Source organism: Parasteatoda tepidariorum, chromosome X1, assembly GCF_043381705.1.
Source record: "Parasteatoda tepidariorum isolate YZ-2023 chromosome X1, CAS_Ptep_4.0, whole genome shotgun sequence".
Taxonomy (NCBI): domain Eukaryota; kingdom Metazoa; phylum Arthropoda; class Arachnida; order Araneae; family Theridiidae; genus Parasteatoda; species Parasteatoda tepidariorum.
In genome coordinates this window covers 55378212-55397495 of record NC_092214.1, presented here as the reverse complement: position 1 = coordinate 55397495, position 19284 = coordinate 55378212, and the positions used below count along the sequence as shown (strand labels likewise).

General features: G+C 27.8%; 2 long non-coding RNA genes across 2 annotated transcripts in view; one reads left to right on the top strand and one right to left on the bottom strand.

Annotated features, from left to right (window-relative positions):
- Positions 1-19284, top strand: part of LOC122269371 (uncharacterized) — a 38640-nt gene that overhangs the window by 18154 nt on the left and 1202 nt on the right. The gene's annotated exons all lie outside the window — the stretch shown is intronic.
- The window catches only part of LOC122269372 (uncharacterized), a 65278-nt gene continuing 63963 nt past the window's right edge, over positions 17970-19284 (bottom strand). The window contains exon 3 of the long non-coding RNA XR_006225150.2: positions 17970-18146. This is a non-coding gene — a long non-coding RNA (uncharacterized lncRNA). The remainder of the gene's footprint in view (positions 18147-19284) is intronic.

Genomic DNA, 19284 nt, shown 5'->3' with positions numbered 1-19284 from the left:
AGACCCAACACATTATTCGTTAATCGTTACTTTGCTAATGAAAAAAGTCTTACATTTATTTTTTATGTGAATATCAAACTAACAATACTGCTGAGGACTGTTTATTGACTATGAATTTCTTGCTCATAATTTAAATGAAGGACTGAGAACGTCTGTTAAAGATAGAGCAATAAATTAATTTTGGGAAATGATTGCTTGGAGCATTGGTCAATGGATATAGCTGTCAAGATGCATTTGACAGGAAGCAACAACAGAGCTAATTAGGAATCTGAGAATACCTTTTCAGTACTTTTGAAAGTAGAGTTTGATGATATTGTACGACGACACGGCACATAATCATTTAACTACAATGACTGAAATAAAATATCCTCCGTGGTAGACAGACAGATCATGTGTTAGAATTAACTTGTCGTTTGGCTAACCGTGGGTGCTTTTCGTGGTTTTCCTTTCCATGCAACGCATATACGGGCTAGTTCCACCAAAAAGTCCTCCGCGGAGACTAGTTTGTCCCATTGCTTGATCCTGGAGTTACCTTATTTTTTGTGTTGGTTTGTAAATTATAAGGCTACGGAGTTGAATTTGGTAGTCGTAAACTCAGAATCAGATCAGCTGCTTAACACCGGTTATAAAATAAAATAAAACTACAACTGCTTTAAAATCGCATCAATATTTTTTCCCTTCAGTGCTTAATATAGATGGACATTGCTGTAATGACACAGCAGTGCATAAAATAGTTAGATATTCGAAGATTTTTTTTCTTCTTCTGAGTCGAATCCATTCTTTTTTCATTAAATAATCTAAAAGAAGGGTATCCAGGGTAGATATTTCCAATTATTCAAGTTATGCATGTTTTGCACGAAGCTATAATATCACTTTGCAAAGCTTTAAATGTATCTTTCTATCATATAGTTGAAGCTAGAAACAATGAGAATAATTTAATTTCTTTCTTATGGTTACATTAGAAGATGGAAATGCTTAAAATCGACTACAGACAGGACCAGCCATACAAAGCTAAATCCTAAGGCCCTATATAATTTAGGATAACACAAATAAGCATTCATTTTGTATAAATTTAAATATTGTTTAATTAATGTTATTTGTTTAATTTTTTGATATTTGTAGGTAACAATATATTGATATAACAGATGTAATGGTGTAAAATAAAGAATTTCTATTTGTTTAAAATTGATGTATACATAAATTATTAATTATGATGCTTGATGATGAATTGTTTTTCAGACTTGATTGCGTAAAAATGAGCAGTTGAAATTAATAAAAAGAAAAGTTTTTAGTTCTAAATAAAAGTATAATGGTATTTCATCATATCAAGAAATTCTTTTATTACCTTATTTATAGTATCTCAAATAAGGGTCGCCTTATTATAATGAAGATGACGCCGGTTGTCATTGGATAACTTGTAATTATTTATTGTTTTATTACATTTAATTTTAAAATGCTCTAAATGTACAAATAATTACATTACTGTATAGGGATAACATTCCTGGTGCAAAAAAAAAAATTAATTAATTCTGGTTAATAAAATAAAAAAATTAAAATATACTGTATTCAAACCATTAATGCCGTAATTTTCCATTTCAAATAGTAATGGTTTAAAGGCAATTCTAGCTTTCAAAATTATTGTTCTCATTACCGATGTTTAGCAAAAAATCCAAAATTGAAAAAATAAATTTTACCAAATAAATGATTTTTATGCCAGGCTCTGAGGAATCATTATAAAATAACCAATTTTACCCCATTTATCAAAATTTATTCCAGATTATATTTTATTGTTCATTATACCCAAACCATTACCAAATCGCTTCGGTGAAAATTAGCGAGCTTTTTGATATTCCCATATAGACAGATACACTGCTAATTTTACCACATTCTGGTAGTTTTGACCATACTTTTCCCTCAGTGTACTACAGATTACTTCAATTAAATTCNTCATATTAATAATTTTTTTTTAATTTTAAGAAAAATTTTAAAAAAAATAGACCGAAAAGAAAACGGGAAAAAGGGAAACTCCTTTATTTTATTTAGGTCAAAAATACACAAAAGTAATTAATAAACAACACCATAAACACACACTCTATGCTTCTTCGGAATAACAGAAACATCACCCTAATTTAATTTCCTGTTTCTGGGACATGAAGGAGTAACTAAAAGAGAAAAAAAAGGGACTAAATTATGCTATTGGTATCAGATATTTGCACATGAAACAATGTCTGCATCATTTACGCAGTTTCGAGAAAATCACTATGGTAACAAAGCAAGGGCGTGTATAAAGGCGCATTAAGGTTTTAATGCCAGTGGAATATTTAGCACCACAAAACCCTCTGAAGTCTACTTTTTCCCGGGTGTCTACATGTGTTTCACGAAGCGTGCACAAAACCGACATCAGTCGTCGCGTACACATTTGTTAGTATGGATGTGTGGATGAATAAATAGATGGTGGTAGACCCTTTTATACCATACCCAAATCGATAAATTCTTAGCCATCATGCATCTTTTCTATGGGGGAGGTGGGGCATTTAGCGGCAGAGATTAATTAGTTTCATTAAATAGGCCTTGCTTTAGCGAGGCCGCGTTCCGAAACTAGAGACCATTTCTTATACGATGACTGTTAGGTGTTCTTTATTCCATTTCACCCACTCGCTACCGCGTTTGCTTGTGTTATTAATAAAGCGAATGGTGATTAACATGGATTTTTAACATGCACGGGGCGTACATTAGTGGTGAATATTCCTGGCTCGCGAGATTCATATGCGTCTGTTTGAATGACTTCCAATTCTGAAAAGAAAAAAAAAAGATAAATGTTCACTCGTAATGATAGCATAAAAAAGAGGAATATAAATCTAACAAATGAGTCATTGTCGAAAAATAAATTAACTGCTATACACTTTAATTTTTTTTTATGATTGTGAAATGCTTTTCGATACCTCTCTACTTAATTTTTAAGATTTATTGGGTACTAAATTTTATGGTGTAAAGGATTAAAGCCAATGTTTAAAAAGATTCACTTCATTTGCTATCTTGTCGGTAAATATTTATTTAATTTGTTTGTGTAGTTTAAAAGAATTTTAATAATAATAATTTCTGCGAATAATTTCTTCATTATACGTTCAATTAATTAATTTATTATTTTCTTGCGCTTATTACTTTATTTTTAAACAATAATTTCGATGAGGATTCCGAATTCGTCATTATTTCATGACGATTTTATTCTATAACGATTTTATGTCATTATTATAAAGACGATATTTTTTGAAAACATTATAAGATAAGCATAAATTAAACCGACTAAATTGCAATTTTGGAGCAAATGAAAAAATTTTAATCCAAAATTTAAAAACAATAAATAAATAAAAGTTTTAAAAGCAATAATAAATAATAGTTAACTTGAATTCGTAGGAAATTAATAAAAAGCAATCAAAATGTTGAATTTTGAAATTGAGTTTACTTAATTGAGCTTACTTTGTTTGTAATAAAGAAAAAAAGTATAGTAAAAACTATCAGAAAATTGTAAATTTGAGGTGCTTCTGGTTCTATGAGAACACCTAAAAGCTCCGTAATTTTTACCGGAGAGCTTTGGTAATGAATTTGGTAAAATTAAGAATCAAATATGGTTTTATAGCATCTGATGAAATTTAATAAATGTTGTAAAATTTTTTAATTTTATAATGATACCTTAGAGCGCGACATAAAAACAATTTATTTGGTGAAATTTATGCTTCTCAGTTCTGTGATTTTTACTAAATATGTGGAAGTAAGAACAATAGTTTTTAAAACCAAAATTTCTGTAAACCGTTATCATATGAACGGAATAGCTACTAAATAAATGGTATATATGATTGATTTTATTATGGTTTATATCTTGATTTTATTAACCAGAATTGTGCTTTTTTTTTCACCCAACAATATGGCAATTTTACCAGATTTTTTTTTCCTTGTGTATAGTTTCGAAATGAAATTGAAACGTAATCAAAAGTAATTGATACAATAACATCTCTTTTAGTTGAGAAAATGTAATTCAAAAGCACAATATTTGCCGTAGAATTCTAGGCAAATAGCAGAATCTCTAAAAAAAAATCAACATTTCTTCGTGATTTGAAAATTGGCCAATAATTGATATTAATAACATGATAAAAATATCTAACAAAATACTCTTTTGGAAAATTATGACGCAATTGGTTTTCTTCGCCCCCCCCATAACAATATGCCTTTCCCACCAATACTATTCTACACCAATTTATATTACTCTTTTAAAAGAAATCTATTAAATGGCGTAAGAACTTTTCTCCATTTTTAAAGTTAAATTCAAATTTATTTCAGTTTTTTTCAATGAAGTAAACATCAATCTTTAACATATCATAAAAAGTTTTATTTTATGAACTCATAAAAATATAATTTTATTAACTTTTTCAAAATTAGAATTGTTTTCCCTTTTCTTGGTTGCAGACCAATTCATTTCATAACATCATTGAAAATTACAGAAAAGTATAATATTCTTAAGAAATTGGGGAAGTTTTTACTCTAACTACTATTAAATTCATTATTTAGTTAACCTGTACCTTTCAGTCTCAGCAATGCTAAATAAAAACATGTTTTTTTTCTCCTTTTTGTATAAAAATAAAATATACTGTGTATAAAAATATATTAACTATTTCTAAATATTTTCTCCTTCATCTGAAAACAGTGAAATATTTCCAGGAATTAAAGAAAATATTTCTTGATTATGTTTCACACTTAAGGGCTTAAAAAGTTAAATTTTTTCAAAATGGTTTTCTTTTTTTAATTTATATTGTTTTTATCAATTTTTTAGAAGAATCATGTTTGAAAAATTAACCTGTTTATTAAATAATTTTAATACGTAACATAATAGATAATTTCGTATTTTATTTAAAAATATTAAAAAAGCAAAAAATAATTTGCTGATATACTTTTTTTACAAAAAGTTATTTTACTAAAAACGAAAAAAATGCTAAGCATAAATTTTTATTTTAAGTCAGTTTCAATTCAGATATCGTTATTAAATTAGATAATTAGTAAAGAGGCTCCTATTGTTTTTAATTTGTTTAAAAATTTAATTTGAATTGTTATCTAAAATTATTTTACAATGTATTGTTGCATATTTGATATTATTTTTGTTACTACTTTAATTATAAGAGNTATTAAATTAGATAATTAGTAAAGAGGCTCCTATTGTTTTTAATTTGTTTAAAAATTTAATTTGAATTGTTATCCAAAATTATTTTACATTGTATTGTTGCATATTTGATATTATTTTTGTTACTACTTTAATTATAAGAGACTTTTTTTTTTGTATACATATCTTTTTCACTCCTTCTGTTGAACCAAAATAAGGGCACCTTGGATCAAAATAATTTGAAATGCAATTGCTGCAATTTTATATACAGAACAGTGTTTCTGTTCAAGTTGAATCACATTATCGTGTAATTAAATTTAAGAGGCATTAAATTGCAGGATTATATGTTTCAATTTGACATAGTATTAAGATTTCTAGTGAATTGTAATGATATTAGAATTCAATAAGATCCAAATTTTCTAATAGTTTATTAAATTGCTAGCAATTGCACAAGGTCAAAAAAATTCGTTAATTGAACCATAATATCGAGCAATTTGTTGCAATCATAATAAGGTGCTGAATTGAAACATGTTTCCTATAAAGTTCAACCAGTTCTGCCATGCAATCAACTTTACGAAGGATTGATTTTACTCTGCCAATTACAATATGCTTTTATTTGTCAACTTAATTCATTGTGTAAAATATTCTCGTAAGATTACCGTACTGCATAATAATAATATTTCTGGTAAAAAAAGAAAAAAACATAATTTTGATAATAAAAGCCGAAATATACGATATTTATTATAGTCCTTATTACCACAAATTTAGTAAAAAATACAAAACTGATAGGTAAATTTAACCGAATAAATGATTTTTATGCCATGCTCTAAGGTATTAGGTAAAATTACCGAATTTTATTACACATTACAAAAACATATTTTATTGTTAATTTTACCAAAATCATTAATAAAGTGTTTCGGTAAAAATTACCAAGCTTTTTGGTGTTCTTATAGATTCAAAAACACGATAAATTTTACCATATTCTGGAAATTTTGACCGATTTTTTTCTTGGCGTATAATAGCTGCAAAATTTGTGCTATAATTAGTTCAACATATTGCAATATTTTTTACAGTGTACAATCAAGATAAAATCTTGATTAACTATAAAAATGTTTTGCCATTATTAGAATGTAAGGTGCATATTGAACCATAAAATCGCTTAAATTAGTGGCAACCGTAATACGTTGAACGTAATAGTGCTTTTTAAACATGATTAGATGGTACTATAGTTCAACTTGGAACGGAAATATAGGACTTGGAACGGAAGGGAAAATTTTAAATGGAATTTAACACAATATTAAGGTTACTCCAAATTAGTACCATATTATGGTTAAAGGTAGCGATGTTATGGTTCAACGTTGGGCCAGTTGTTTTTTCGGCGTGGGTGTTTCGACTACCTTTTATATTTAGGTAAAGTTATCAAAGATAATTTTGAAATGTAAATGGATCAATTATTGCTTGCATTTAACTGTTTATGTCATGCAGGAATATATTAAGGTAAGAAATCTTGCAGAAACTTGAAGATATCTCGATAGCCCATAGAATTAGACTATCTTAGCGCATTTAATTTTCTTAAACATGTCTAACATTCTAGAAAAATATAATTTAAAAACTTCATTTAAATGTTAGAAATTGATTCTCTTATTTGCTTTTAAGTTAATTTTATTATAATTTAAAAACTAATGATTTCATAACTAGAGCAAATCGCATTAGTTATAAGAATTTTAGATTTGGATATAGTCAGCTTATGTAAATTATCTATGAGTTACTATTTCGTTATTAGTGGCCGATTAGTTATAAATATTTAAACGGTTGTAAAACAGTATGAAAATGAATATTCAGGTTTTGAAATTTTATTTTTTAAGAAGTTTCACTAAGTTAGATTAATGATGTGATTAAGTGAGTTTGAATTTGTAAATCGAAGAAAAGTAAAATCTGAATAAAACAATATATTACGTTATTTTAAAATTTCTAATAATTTCCACCTTTTGGCTATAAACCTATTTTTAATTTTATTTAAATTGAATATGAATTCTCAAAGCAAATGTATAAGCATTTTAGATGAAAAAAAAATAATTAACATCTTCCCTCCCTTTTTCTAGTAAAAATGAAAATCTTATAGCAAACAGATCAATTCTCTTCGCTAAAAAAAAAAANAAAAACAAAAAAAAAAAAAAAAAAAAAAATTATCTATTATTTTTTTAAAATAATAATTTAAAAGAAAGTGTGAGTATATCATCAGATTCCTCAGAAATGTGTATGGGATGTATGAGTTCGGTGAAAAGATAAATATTAAAAAACGAGTATGTAACTATTCAATAAAATAATAAAATACGACACGAAATAATCGACATAGCCTTAGAAATATAAAAGATAAATAGAATAAAATCTCAAGTCTCAATGCTTAATGACTCAAACAAATTCAGTTAAATTATAAGTGTTTTCCCGAGAGGGGTAAAAGTGGATTAAAATGCTTTTATTTTTGCAAAGTGCATGTTTTTTTATTTTTGAAATTTTTTTGGAAGATATTTATTCATGAGTGACTAAAATATTCTCAGTAGTAATTTTATTTGACTATTAAATGGAATAAATACTTAATGAATGTCGTAACAAGCAAATTTAAACCGATAAAACTGATCAAATTATCATGGCATAAATACAAATAAAATTCTAAGAAAAGGATAAAAGAAATTAATTATCAATTTTTTTGTTATGTTTTATGAACTTGGCTCAAAAGTTTGATCTCATAAAGAATTGAAGAGAAAAAAACCCACACAAAAAAGAAGAATAAACTATGCAAAGTTTAAGACAATCTATGGGCTATTCGTAGCACGAGAAAAAATGATTTCGAGATAATTTGTCTTACGCACGCACGTTTTCATGGGATTTTCAAGTAAAATGAAAATAAACTGAAAAATAAATAAAACGCAAAAGAAGATTAAAAGTTGCCGCAATGTTGAAAGGAATCACTCAGAAAAATCCAGTTTTGTCTGCCTCTGCTAAAAAGATGATCTAGATAAAAGCATATATTTTTTCTCGTCTTTTCTTTTCAGAAGGAATTGTTTTAAAGAAAAAGTGCAGTTTTGAGACGCCTAATTTTTGATAGCAAGAAAAATTCTTGTTTCACATCAATCCCATCAGCCATCAATTTCTGTCAAAATAGCTGCCATAAGAAACAAAGATCCATCCATCTTTGCCTACAGTGCCGCCAGCGGGTCTACACTTCCCGAATTCTCTCCGCATACAGTCAAAGGTCAAGTTAGTGCTCCGCCCACCCTCCTGCTCTCTAGCCAACCCGAACGGACGCCCCGCCCAATTAAGGTGCAAAAAATACACGCTCATTAGTTTGTCCCGTGTAAAAGCCCTGTACAGAAAGGGCGTTAGCCCTGCAAGGTCTCGGGTTCGGCCTCCTTTCTACGACTCGACTCGCGAATTCGAGCTTACCTTGTAACTCAGGTGTAGAGATTGGGATTGGTGGAATTGGGCAGATGTGCACTGTCTTTTGCTGCCATCTAGCGGTAGGGAATATTTTTTTATAAAGAGTTCCTATTATTCTAAACAATAGTTATTTCCGATCTTTTATTTTGTTTTTCTCAAGCTCTATTGCCGTTAACATGCTTGATTAGTCATAACAAGTAATCTAATATCGAAACGTATCTTCTGAAGTTGTTTTAGAATTAATCGGTACTTAATTAAAATAATTAGAAATAATTTTTAATATTTTTTTTTTAAATGAGTTTTTTTAAAATCCAATTTTGTAGTCTGAAGAGTTATTTTTTAAGCAACATGTTTTTAACTGATAAAATTACTGAAAAGCATTTAGGTGATTTTAATTTTTATAGAGTCCTAACATAAATCGACAACTATTCCGTATTATTTTTATTTATTTGTTTATTTATTCCATCTGGCACACTAAAACCTATATGGAAAAAAGGCTTGGATTTATAAAATGCAACAGATTTTAGGAATTAATAATGACAATGATAAAAATAAATAGTAAAAAAACTTTAATAAAAAATATTTTAATTAAAAAAATATTTTCAAATGTTTATTGAAAAGTTTGGTTTAATTGCATTTTGTAATTTCAAGTTTATAAATCCGTATTCTTTTCAAATAAAGAGCTTAATGAATGAGCATGTTAAGTGAAGTTTTGAGTTAATTTTAATTAATTATTTTTAAAATATAGAATCATCATGAAACTATATGTTTATCTATAGAATCTATCGAAATATGTTAATTAATAGAAATTCACTTCGTTTACAAACTTAATAAATTAAAATTATATACATCACTAAATATACTAAAATCACTTAAAATCTTCGAATGAGCTTTTCAACAGCCAATCCCCGTTTTATGTGGATTTGAAAATAAATATGCTTATGGTTGTCAAAAGAAATATGAATAATACTGTATAATAAACATTTATATACGACATCTAAGGATTCATTAATTCAGTAATAGAAAGATATAAATTTGTGGCTCAAAACTGATTTGAAAACCAACAAATATTTCTTTTTATGTATCTCAAAAAATTTTATATATTAATGTGCAGATAGTACAAAATACTTATTCTCTTCGATGGAATTGCATTGAAATATGGTTATCAATTTTATTCATCATGAATTCCTTATTTTTGAAAATTTTTTATTTCATAAATTTTTATCAGATTAAATTTTTTTTCCAGTTTTTACAAATTCTGATTTTGAGCAACTTTAAAAATTTTTAAATCAATTTTTATTGGCTTTAAATCACTAGGCATTAAACTTTTGCTCTTACTAAAATAAGAAATTTTAATAAGAAATTATAGTAATAAGATAAATAAGCATTTTTAAGTAAATGAGTGTTTTCATTGAGTATGAAGTTTTCTTTTTTAACTTCCGATACACCAAGTGACGCATTAATTGCCTTAATAACAGTTCATTATGCTGATGTAATTAGCTACTACCAATTTCTCAGACACTTATGACTTAATAATTTGGCGATTCATCAAAAAATTCATCTTAAAGTTTTAGAGCAGAACTTTAAAATTTTGCTTTTACTAAAATAATAATTTTTAATAAGGAGTGATAGTAGTAAGCTAAATAAGAACTTTTAAATAAATGAGTGTTTTAATTGAGCAGTTCCGATACACTAAGTGACATGTTAATTACCTAAATAATAGGTCATTATGCTGATACGACTTGCTATTATCTCATTTCTCAGAAACTTCTTTTGACTTAATAATTAGGCGATTCATCAATATATTCAGCTAAAATTTTTAGAGCAGAACTTTAAAATTTCCCTTTTATTAAGATAAGAATTTTTAATAAGAAGTGAGAGTAGTAAGATAAATAAGAATTTTTAAGCGAATGAGTGTTTTCATCGAGTATGAAGTTTTTTTAACTTTTGATACACCACCAAGTGACACATTAATTGCCTAAATGAAAGTTCATTATGCTGATGCAACACTGTACTACCTAATTTATCAGACACTTTGTGATCTTCTTATGACTTTATAATTAGGTGATTCATCAATATTAGTTCTTCAGTTCAGCATATGATTCTTTCCATTCACCAGATAACTAACTGTAAGGTAGTTCATCAAAGTAGGTTCCTTAATGACATAAACAATACATCCGTAAAGTAAATAGTTTTAAACGTTCTATCAAATAAGGTTTTTTAACTTTCTTAGACCATTCAGATTCACTCGAAATTTTTACTTTAAAGCGTTTCACGAAGTTAAATTCTTTATTTTTCAGACAATTTCTATGATTTTTGAGGTAAACTAATTTTAAAGCTTTTCATCTTATTAGGTTTTTAACTTTAAAGCGTTTCATTAAATTAGTTTATTTAACTGACGATACCTATATCTTTCTTAAATTAATTAATTATGAAATGTTTAATCAAATGAGGTATATTGATTTTTTCCCAGGCAATTCCTATTATTCCTGAGGTAGCTAATTTTAAAGCATTTCATCAAGTTAGTTAAATTTTTTCCTACTTTTTATAAGGTAATTAGTTTTCAAGTGTTTAGTCAAGTAAGGTGTAAAGATTTTTTTCAGATGGTCAATTTATTCGTGAAGCAACTAGTTTTTAAGAGTTTCATCAAATTAGGTTTTTCACATTATTAAACTATTTCTATTGTTTATCAGGAAATTTCTAACTTCAAAGTGTTTCATCAAATGACACAATAAAAAAAAATCCATATGAAAATACGGACATAGTCCCCGATAGATTTGATACATTGTCCGTAAAAAAAAAAAAAAAAAAAAAAAAAAAAAAAAAAAAAAAAAAAAAAAAAAAAAAAANAAAAAAAAAAAAAACTAGACCTTAAATTACGAATCACTTGTAATTTTACATTGAAATTTTAAAATATAGGATCAGTCAGTAAAATAAGCAGTATTACCAATAAAATAACAATTGCTACGTAAAAGAACCCTAGTAAAAGGATGGAGCAAAAGGTCCATAATAAAACATTAGAATAAAATTAAATTTGGGACCAACAATTCACCTCAATTTCGAGACCAAATGCATAATTGCGATAATGCTGTCAGCCTTAAGCGCACGCCACCTATCGGACGCTGGGAAGACTTCAAGTCGCCACTGAGTATCGAACCCGTATTCTTCAAGGTGACAGCTAGCTTACTTAGAACAAAACTTTTATATTTTTATAGATGATATGACTAAATAAGATTCTATATTAAGTCACTTTTCAAATGGGGTCATCTTGGTAGCGAGCAAGTGAGCTTGGTTTACAAAGTATAATATCGCATGACAATCTTTAAGGGGTCGGAGAGCCCCCGAAAGCAGAGGAAGGAGCCCACTTGTGGTATTAATATAGAAAATAAAGCTTTCTGTGATGACGTCACTGACAAGCTTTCATTTGAAGGCATTTAACTCTGAAAAAAAAAACCGTTTTGTTGTACATTTGAACAGCCTGCGTGTATAAACGGATTCTGCCCGTAAAAACACTCTAGTATGCTACAGTTATACACTAATAACGTGTATTTACGGAATTTATCGTTTGGCTAGAAAAGCGGACTTGGTCCTTAAAATTATACGTAAATTGTCGCTAAATTAAATTTTTTGACAGTGTGTTTTTTCTTTTTGTTCTCATTTTTTTTCTTTTTCTTTCTTTCCTTTTTTATTTTCTCTTTTTCTTTCTTTCCTTTTTTATTTTCTCTTTTTTCCTTTTTTTTCTTCTTTTTTTTCTTCTTCCAGACAATTTTTGCAGAGTATGAAATTTAACGTTTCACTAAATTAGGTTTTCTACCTTGTGAGGTGATGCCTATATATTCACTTTAAACTTTAAAGCGCTTCATCGAATTAGTTTCTTTACTTTTTAGAAAATTCCTAACATTCCCTAATTTACAAATTTCAGAATGTTTCATCAAATACTTCATGTTAGCTGATTAAAATATTTCAACATTTTACTCCCCCTCTCCGTTATTAGCTTGTTATTGCTGCTCTTCCGTAATTTCAGGTTAAAAACCTTAGATCTTTTTTAAAACAGTCTAATAATAACAAAAATCGTAGTTGAAACCTCAAACATTTCTTCGGTTACCTGAATATTTCACGTGCCTCGCTGAATGTTTTTAATTGTGTAATTTGCACATAAAATTTCATTTTATGTCACTTAGATCTTCTTACAAAAATTTTAAACTTTTTTATTGAATGATGTCTTAAAGAATGAAATACTTTGCAGCGAAACTTAAAAACTACATGTATTGTTACGACAAAAACGAGCAGCAGAACGTAGCTATTTTATTTATTTTATATGTAATTACGTGTCAAAGCTTGAAAGAAAATTCTCATTCACCACATTATTTTGTTATTTATTACCAGAACTAGGATGTTGAATGCATTTTTTTTATTTTTAGTTTTCTATTTTTTTTATAAAGCATTATTAATATTTTTTCTTTCTTAGTTATTTTTATGAATTTTGAATGATATTTTTCTTTTTAGGAGCATGTTGCTTGTGAAATAATATTTTTTTTTATTTCTTATAAATTATTGTAAAATTTGCATTGAGTCTTTTTATATTAAATATGCGCCAATTACAAGTGTTGACTTTGATAGGATTTCTTAAATATATATCAGTTTGCTTTTGGACAATAGGCGTTCCTTCGGTATCAATAAAACAAAAATTTTTTGACAACACAATGCAATTCTGATGTTCTTGTAGATAATAATTACAAATTAATAAATTTCTACTTACTTTTATCAGACATTTATTTACAAATTAATTTATTTATAAAGGACATTTTCTTTCTAATTATCACTTTGTTTTTTATTAAAGTTATAAATATAAATTACAATTTATATATAATTTATTTAAAGCTTCTAATGGCGTCGAAAGCGGTTTTCAAGATTTTTATTAAAACTTTTATTTTCAACGGCATTTTTAGAAAGTTTTAGTTCATCATTATTCTAGCTACATTTATTACCAAAAATAAATAAATGAAAAATAAAGTAAAATTAAGAACAATACATAATGAACAATGACAGTATGAAAGTACTTAAAAACACTACAAATCATTATAAATTCATCTTTACAGATATTTTATTGTTCATGATTAATTAGCAAAATAAAAAAAAAATATTTTTTTTAAAAACTCAAATAATTATCAGATAATTACAGAAGCGGCGTGCTATTGAATTCATTGTTAACTTCCAAAATATATTAAGTGCTTTGTTCATTGAAAATTAACTTCTGCTTACGTTTGATACACTCATATCCTCATGCTTGACCTGTCAAGTGATCAAAGAAATCTATATCTACATTGATATAATGCCATTTACATATAAATGGAAAGCGAGAAATAAATAAATAAATAAAACCTTAAATGTAGTTTGCACGATCAAATGACACGCCATATTTGTAAATCATGGAAGTTACTTTTGAAAAGTGATGAGCATATGTACAATTGAAACACTAGTGCTTGATGACATTTTATGTCATACGCTTGGAAAGGCATACATAAAGTAAATATTTTTGTTCACTTTTGTTTATTTATCTTATATTTCATTGACGGTCATACTTCGTTAACAGTAGCTGTTGAAATGTTTTATTTTTTAGTGCTTTATAATTATGGACATCGCTAATCAGTTTCTTGTTGTGCAAATTAGCTGAAAAGTTTGATTTTTAAAAAATATTCAATTAAAGTTTTTATTTTATTTTTTTATTTTTTTAAGCATTTTATTAACTATTTTATTTAAAACATTAGTTGAAAAAAAAACATAAGTTTTAATTTCGTGGCTGGAATTCATCTTTGAAAAGTTAGTTTGAAGTTTCACCTGCAAAAAATAAATTTTTGTGCATTCTCAGAAATATTGGCTCAACTCTGAGCCATAAAATTGGGGCCTTCATCCAGGTCATAATTTCGTACCAATTTAATATTCAGCTCATTAAAATGAACCATATCTTGTTCAAATGGAACATTAGTATTGTCTAATCGAATTAAAGAGGAGCGATAATATGGTTCAACTTAGCACCATTTTAAGGTAGAATTCATAGCTAGAAAATGAGTTTGAAGTTGCATCTGGAAAATTAATTTTTGTTCTCTCTTAGAAAAATTGGTTCAGCGTTGAACCTTAAAACTAGTACTTTGAGCTATAATGGTGTGAAAATTTGCTTCAAACTTGATAGCGCAAACCATGTATTCAAGTTGAACCAGAAAATCGTTTAATCAAATTTAAGAAGTTTGGTAATATAATTCAACTTATTACTATAGCAAGATTGCAACACATTTAATCATATTGGGCTGAAAATGTTTTAACGTACCTAACAGTGTATGGAATCATCTCTAAAAGAATCAATGAAAAATTTTGTTTATCACATAGTTGTATGTTTCATCTAACTGCACAATTTATATGTAGAATAATTTTTATTAAAAATGCACCGTATTATTCGTTTTGAGTAATTTAAAATTTTAATTCAAGTTAATTGACCAATGAAACCGATTTTTGAAAAAAATTGCAAACAAATTGTGATGAATAACTTTTAATTTAAAATTTGATTTTTGATTTAAATGGGATTTAAAATTGCTGATAGATGAATTTGGATTCATCTTATTGCATTCCAAAACTGAGACTGGTTCCTAAATTTGTAAGCCGATAAAATTAAAATGTAGTAAGTAAAATTATTTTATCAAACTTTGTCTAACAATTTAAGCTTTATATTGGAATGCAGAATCTGTACCAATACACACTTCATATATCAGTTTAGTGTGCGTTTATAATGATAGAGAGAGGAAAATATTAATTTTTAATGATCTGATTACTAGCTAGCAATCTGATTTTCATCAGTAGTTTAAAGTTTTTCTTATAAAAAATAATCTTTTTAATTTTACTTTTGTAATATCCTTTTTAAATGTACCTGAATTAAACCTAATTTGGAAAAATGTGGGTATAGTATGAAGCATAACATTTTAATCTTCTGTTGAAAACATCAGTGTTGCAAAGAAATATAACTACCTTGAATTTTTAAAGATAGAGATGATAAGTAAAGCCTGTGCCCATGTTTGTAATTAGTGCTAGAAAACGTTGTACTTTTGCTCAATGTTTACTTTGTATTTTTTTATGCAAAACGTAATAATCAAAATGAGGAGTAATGCAATTTTCTAATGAACAAATATTACCTTATCGCTACTAATTTTTTTTGTTTTTTTTTTTTGATGTAAGAAAAATCGGTACAACAAGGTGTTGCTATTTAGCCCCGGAGGGCAGTAACATCGAAGAAAGATGAAGCTGCCTGCTGTAAAATATACTGTTTTATTAAAGATAGCCTCGCACGTATTCTGTGAGATTGAGATAAGGAGAAAAGATAAGCTATGACATGCACCCTCTTATCGAAAATTCACTCGCCTGAAAATTTTGCAATGCGAATAAAAGCGTTGTCCATTTGAAAAAACGAACTTGGGCAACCAATTCTCTCGTCAAATGGCATTAAATGAGCGTCGTATAATTGGAAGGTTTTGTGTGATCTGGAGAAATAGACATATTAAGTTTACCACCATTGACAAAGCCTTCTCACAATTAATGAACCTCCATCAGGAGTGGAGAAATTCATTCTTTCATCGTCTACTTTTTTTTATTGATTTGATGGTTCAAGCAACTTGCGACTTAAATGTTGAAAACTATCAACAAGCAAAGATGAGTTGAAAAGAAAAACATTTGCATGGGCTAAACAGCATTGCGCTTTATTGGCATGTCATAAAAAATCTGTTCTAATTTGCAGTTACTTTACTACTAATGTACAGCTACTCTAATGTCGCATGAAAGCTACCGATTAAAAAAATATACTAGAAAACCATTCATTGCCATTCGCAGAGAGAATTGATTGGCCATGTTGGATTTTTCAGCAGCATAATGCTCCCATTAACTTTGCGAATACCTCACTGGAAAGGGCTTTAGGATAATATGGTGCATGTCATGGAATGACCCGCCTTTTTTCTGATCTCATTTTCTAAGAAAACGTTCGTAACTTCCGTAAGACTGTATAAGCCAATGATAGGCTTGTTGAGTCAGGGCCAGAATCAAAGGCTTACATTACTGTTATTTTTATAGTTTTTTTATTTTATTTTATAACCGTCGTTGAACAGGTGACAAAATTCTTTTTGGGCTTACGACTACTAATGTTCACCTCCGTAGCCTCGTAATTTTGAACCCAATACAGAACACGAGGGAACTCCTGGATCAAGTATTGGGAGAAATTTGCCTCCGTTCAGAATTTTTCGATGGAACTGACCCACATTTGCCTTACATGGAGTGGAAAACCATGAAAACCTTCCACGATTAGCCTGACCTCAAGGTGACTCTAACCCATGATCCGTCCACCACTGAGGATATTTTTACTTCAGTACTGTGGTTGATGCAAGCCGGATGCGGCATTCGTATGGACCAGCTATTGCTGGGATTCGAATCTGGTTCACCTCATTGAAAGGCGATAGCTCTATCCCCTGAGCCATCACTGCTCTATATTACTGTCGTTGTCTTATTGTCTTCTAGTGATCTGTAAATGGTATTCAATATCATATATTGCTAACCCATGAATAAATATGACGTATATATTAACAGCATTGGCTTTATTATGGAGTGTATATATATATCTTANCCATATCATGATCTACGCTGCCAATTACAATTATCAAGGCGCCAATAAGATTTTGCAATTTTTTTTTATTTTTTATATATATATATATATATATATATTAGTACAGGTGGGTAGGAAATAAGTTACTCCTTTTAAATATACATTTGACCAGTTACTGTGCACAATCAAGGCTGCTTTATTTCAGTGGAACATACCTTAAAATTTCAACAAGTTAGAAAATCCACTAAAGTTTAAGAAGCAGGAAGGAAACTTTACGTAGAGACTTGCGACTAAAAATAACTTTGTTTTCATGATAATAAGATACTTCACAGATATCTCGCTTATTAAATTTAATGCAAAACAATTTTTTAAAATTTGATGTATAAAACGCAAAATAAACATTTTTTAGAGAAACACTCTAAGCATCACTGGTTTGAAATAAAATGGAAAAAAAACTTTTTCTTCAAAAGACTATCCATTTTATTGAGTTATTTGACAGGTTTAAGATAAAATAAAAAAGAACCCCTTTTTTTCCCTTTTTAATTCAAAAGACTATCTATTTGGTTAAGTTATTTAAAGGGTTTAAAATGAAAAAAACATTTTTTTCTTCTTCAAAAGACTATCCATTTTATTGAGTTATTTGACAGGTTTAAAATAAAGTAAAAAAAAAAAAACTTTTTTTTATTTTTTATTTCAAAAGACAATCTATTTTTTAAGTTATTTGACAGGTTTAAAATTGAAAAAAACTTTTTCTTTTCTTTTTTCTTCAAAAGACGATCTACTTTGTTGAGTCTTAAACAATTGCAATTCTTCGGTTCTTGTTACCAGAGCAATTTCATGAAGAATTAAAAAATTCGATCATCCAAAAATTTACGTCTTGAATATTTCTCAATTAAGATGACAGCAAAATATTCCACTGATTACCTGTAAAAGATGTTTACAAAATATATCATTATATCAGTAGTTCCACATAAAATTTAAGGGTTACATAATATTAACGTGACTAATGCGTTAGTAATGTCTTGCAAAGAGACATAATATTAAAATTTTATATGAGTTGAAAACCATGCATTTTGTTTAAAATTTATAACTCAAATAAAAATTTTGACGAATATTGTAACCAGAAATGTCCTGATATAAAATGCATAACTCTAATTAAATTTTTAAAAAACATATAGTGACATAATATTTAAATATTATAGTGTGGAAATTCTTCAAGAAATTAAGCTAGAATGAAATTTATTTTCTTACCAGTTTCTGTCTTGATCTTTATAAAGATGTAATAACCTTATTATAGACCTCTTACAGATTTGGATACTGTGTCTCTAATGTCTTTCCATAAACCAATCAAATTGTTTTCTTTCAGTATTCTTGAGGTACTTTTAGATAATAACCTTTTGTAATTACCTTATTAGGGACCTCTTACGGATTAAGATACTGTGTCTCATTTTTGAGTTACTTTTAGAAAAATAATTGATACTGATGAAAAGTAATCATTGGAAGGATGATAAAAAAATGATAATAAATATCAATTTAAAAAAAAATACATTTAATCTGCCTTTGGTTGGAAAACAAGAAAATTATCTTTCAAATTTTTTTCGTGATTCTGCTTATTACTGGTCGATCTAAAATGTAAAGATACGCTTTAAAAGTGGTTGTAAAATTCTGTTGGACACTATGGTAATCAGTTTCTTTTATTTTAACTACAGTTAAATCAATAAAAATAGTATTTAGATACGACATCCTATTTGATTCTAATAAAACTAATTTTACTAAGTTACCAAAATTTACTAATCTAAAAACGATTCATCTACTCTAAATTTTTTTTAAAACGTTTTATTCGATAAATTAGTGTTACCCAGCAGTTTTTCTTCACTGTGAAAAATGTTGGTGTACAGTTGCCACCATTTTTTTGATGAGGTTAGCTAAATACATTTTAAAGTACAGAACTGCTACTATAATTCAAAAATTTCGATAAAATTGACAAAATAACAATAATTAGTGTAATTATATTACAGAAAATGCACTTGCTTTTTAAGCGAAATGATTTTGCAATGATCTG